Below are 4,144 nucleotides of genomic sequence, written 5' to 3' on the forward strand. Positions count from 1 at the left end.
GTAGAGACGGGGTTTCACCATGTTAGCCAGGATGGTCTCGATCTCCTGACCTCGTGATCCGCCCGTCTCGGCCTACCAAAGTGCTGGGATTACAGACAGGCTTGAGCCACCGCGCCCGGCCGAAATTTTCTAAGGATTCTATTTTCTTTCTGGTGATCTTCTTTCAAGTTTTCAGTGAGAGCCACCATCCTCTTCATGGCATATAAAAAACTGTACAGTCTGACTACTTTTACATTCTTTTTGGGAACACACAAATCTGCATAATTTTAAGAAACTCTGTGTTAAACAATTTTTTAAGTTTTCTTTTTGCATCATGTGTGAAATGTGAGTAGTAGTTTCTGTTCTATTGTTTTTATGGTTCATTTTTTTGCACATTTTATCTTGTTTATATTACTATAGTCTTCATATATAGTTTGAAGTTAAAAAGTATGATGCCCCTCTGCTTTGTTCTATATTTTTATGATTGCTTTGACTATTCAAAGTTTATTGTAGTTTCATGGAAATTCTAAAATTGTATTTTCCATTACTTAAAAAAATTGCCACTGAAATTTTGTTAGAGAGTTCATTGAATCTATAGATCACTTTGGGTAACATGGTCCTTTAACAGTATTTATTCTTTAAATGCATAGACATGAATTTTTTTTTTTTTGAGATGGAGTCTCACTCTGTTGCCCAGGCTGGAGTGCAGTGGTGCGATCTCGGCTCACTGCAAGCTCCACCTCCTCGGTTCACGCCATTCTTCTGCCTCAGCCTCCAGGGTAGCTGGGACTATAGGCACCTGCTACCATGCCCTGCTAATTTTTTTGTATTTTTAGTAGAGACAGGGTTTCACCTGTTAGCCAGGATGGTCGTAATCTTCTGACCTCGTGATTTGCCTGTCTCGGCCTCCCAAAGTGCTGGGATTACAGATGTAAGCCACCGCACCCGGCCATAGACATGAAATATTTTAAAATTTATTTATGCCTTTTCTAATTTCTATTACCGATATATCATTGTAAAGATTTTTTACCTCCTTTGTTAAATTTGTTCTCAAAATTTATCATTTTAATGCTGTTGTAAATAAGATTGTTTTCTTCCTGTATTTTATCAGAGAGCTTGTCTTAAGTGTATGGAATCCTAACTTGTATGTTAATTTTATATTTTCCTAATTTGCTGATTGTATTTAGTAGTTTAGACAGGGTTTAATGTACTGTTTATGGTTTTATATATATAAGATCATATGATCTACAACCAGCAACTTTTTACTTGTTTTCCATTTTAGTGACTCTTTTTTATTTTTTGACTAATTCTTCTGCCACATACTTTTAATGCTATATTAAAAGAGAAGCATTGACAATAGGCACAATATAGTTTTGCACTAGTGTATGTAAATTTGAAGGAAGAAATACCTCTTCAAGTTTTTTAAACTGCTTTCAGTAGGTAAAGATCATCTTCTGTTGGGCCCCCAGGGTGATGGGATGCCCTTTGGGTTTGTAGTGGAGAGGGGTTATAGCTTGGTCACCAGGCTGCTGGGTCCGCACTAGGGTCCACCTTTAGTTGGCTTGTCACAAGAGGATTTGGTAGTTGTAATTCACATTTTATATGTTGGATAGATGGAATTTCTCTTGGTACTTTGCTCTGTAGGGCAGACACTAGTGCAGGTTTCTGCAGTCAGGTCTGCTTATGGTGGGCCTTATGTCAAAATGTGGATGAGTACAGCTTTCACTGAGTACCAGAAAGAATTTTTCCAGGTCACTGTGTGGGTTCTTAGGTAGGCAGAACTGTCCATTAACTGTGGCTCAGGGAGCTGAAACTGAGTCATTGAACTGCTTCAGGGACCTTGGGAAAGGCCAAGGTCTGCAGGCCTGCCTGCATGGCTATAGATGAATGTCTTCCTCCAGGCCTCTGGAAGGGCAGGACATCTCTCAGATTGTGGCTGGAATGAGTTTGAGATGGTTACACAGTAAGTTCAGAATTTTCTGTTGTGCCAAGCTAGATAGGCCACTTCCTAGTCTGTACTTAAGAACAAGGATCCTGTAGTTTGCCACTTAAATGAGGGCCTGCCTTCTGAAAAGAAGACTTTTCAATCTCAGGCTTTATCAGATTTTCACAACCCCCTCTCTGGATCTCAAAGCTCTCTTAAAGGCACTTATTTTTGAGACGGAGTCTTGCTACATAATCCAGGTTGGTCTTGAAATCCTGACCTGAGGCAATTTTCTAACCTGAATGTACCATGTAGCTGTCATTACAGGTTTGAGCCATGAGGCCTGGCTCTCTCATGAAGGTATTTTTGTCAGAGATGGCTGACAAATTGTCTTGCTGTGCAGGGAGTAAGAAAATAGGGTACCTTTCCTTCTTCCATCTTACTTATTTCACTCTCTTTATAGATTTTTATTCTTTATTTTCTATTACAAATTTGTAATTTTAGATTCAGAAATTTAGAACAATATTCTAGAATTTACATGTTATGCCTGAAGTAAATTAGATAATTAGTAGACACTCCGTATTTATTAAAACAGGTACTTATAAATTTAAGTTTGCTGTAGGCAAAAAAGAATTATAGGATTTGTACGCACGTTTTCAGCCTGTATCTAAATAATCACATAATTTTTTCCCATATATTTGTTTTACATATTATAGGCTCTAAACATATTCTGCTTACATTTAGCAATGTAAGGCTATTTTTTGCTTCTAAAGTTGGATTACAGCAGTTTTATTTTGTGTAAGAATAGCATATATTTAAAACATAAAACTTATTTCTAGTTTCTAAAAAATGTTTAAAGTTTCTCATGAGAATCTTTTATTTATGACTATACTGCAATTTCTCTGAAATTTTACAGCCATATAGTGCATGTCAATGATTTAAAATACCTGCCTTCCATGAGTACACAGTTAGTCAAATATTGTCGTTATCTAGACAAATCCTTTCTTAATATTACATCAATATTGCAAACCAGAATTTATGAATAAACATTTCTCTTATTATTGTTTTGCAGTCTATATTGGTGTTTTATAGTGTTGGTTTATTAACATCAGTTTATTGTGGGTTTTGATTTTACTTATGTACTATAATATTAGACAATTTGCAATTCTATTTGTACACTTTAAGTCAATGGGCTTAATTATAAATCGGCCATAGGTCTATCACAATCAGATGTTATACATGTGTGTGCATCTATAAATATAACCCTAATTTTTGTTATGGTTTATCTTCTATACATTCTCTCTTAGCTGAATGGTTGTTTTTTCTTGTCTAAGTGAATAGTCAAGGAAACAGTCTTATCTTCACCATGTGTTTAACAATGAATATATATTTCCTTTGTGTGAGAGGGACACTTTTGTGATTTGAAGGTAATTTTTGAAAACAATTATAATTCTGTATTTTTTCGGTTTTTCTTTGAAAAACATTGTTGTTAAAACATAAAATTTACCATCTTAAATCTATTGAAGTGTACATTTCAGGGCCAGGCATGGTGGTGGCTCACATTTGTCATCCCAGGATTTCAGGAGGTGAAGACAGAAGAATCACTTGAGCCCAAAAATTTGACAGCAGCCTAGAAAACATATGGAGATTCTCTCTCTACAAAAAAAATTATAAAAATAGCCAGGGATGGTGTTGTGCACCTGTACTCTCAGCTCTTTTGGAGATTGGTAGTGGAGGATTACTCGAGCCTGGGAGCTTGAGGCTACAGTGTGCCGTAATTTTACCACTGCACTCAAGCTTGGGTGACAGAGTGAGACTCTGTCTCAAAAAAAGAAGCTGTACATTTCAGGATTGTTTAGTATATTCATATTATATAAAAGAGTTCTATGAATTTTTCATTTTATGAAACTAAAACTCAATACCCATTAATTAACAACTGCCCATTTTGCCCTCCCCCCAGCCCTTGACAAACACCCTTTCATGTTTTGTTTCTATGAGTGTGACTAATTAAGATATCTCATATAAGTGGAATCATATAGTATTCATCATTTAGTTACTGTCTTATTTCAGGTAACATAATATTTTCATAGTTTATCTTAAAATATGACAAGATTTACTTAAGGCTGAGTAATATTCTATTGTGTGTGTACGTGTGTGTGTGTGTGTGTGTGTATAACATGGTTTTTGATGTGTTTATAAGTCAAGGAATATCTAAGTTGCTTCAGTCTTTTAGCTTTTGTG

The sequence above is a fragment of the Colobus angolensis genome, unplaced genomic scaffold, assembly GCF_000951035.1.
Source record: "Colobus angolensis palliatus isolate OR3802 unplaced genomic scaffold, Cang.pa_1.0 Scaffold12, whole genome shotgun sequence".
Taxonomy (NCBI): Eukaryota; Metazoa; Chordata; class Mammalia; order Primates; family Cercopithecidae; genus Colobus; species Colobus angolensis.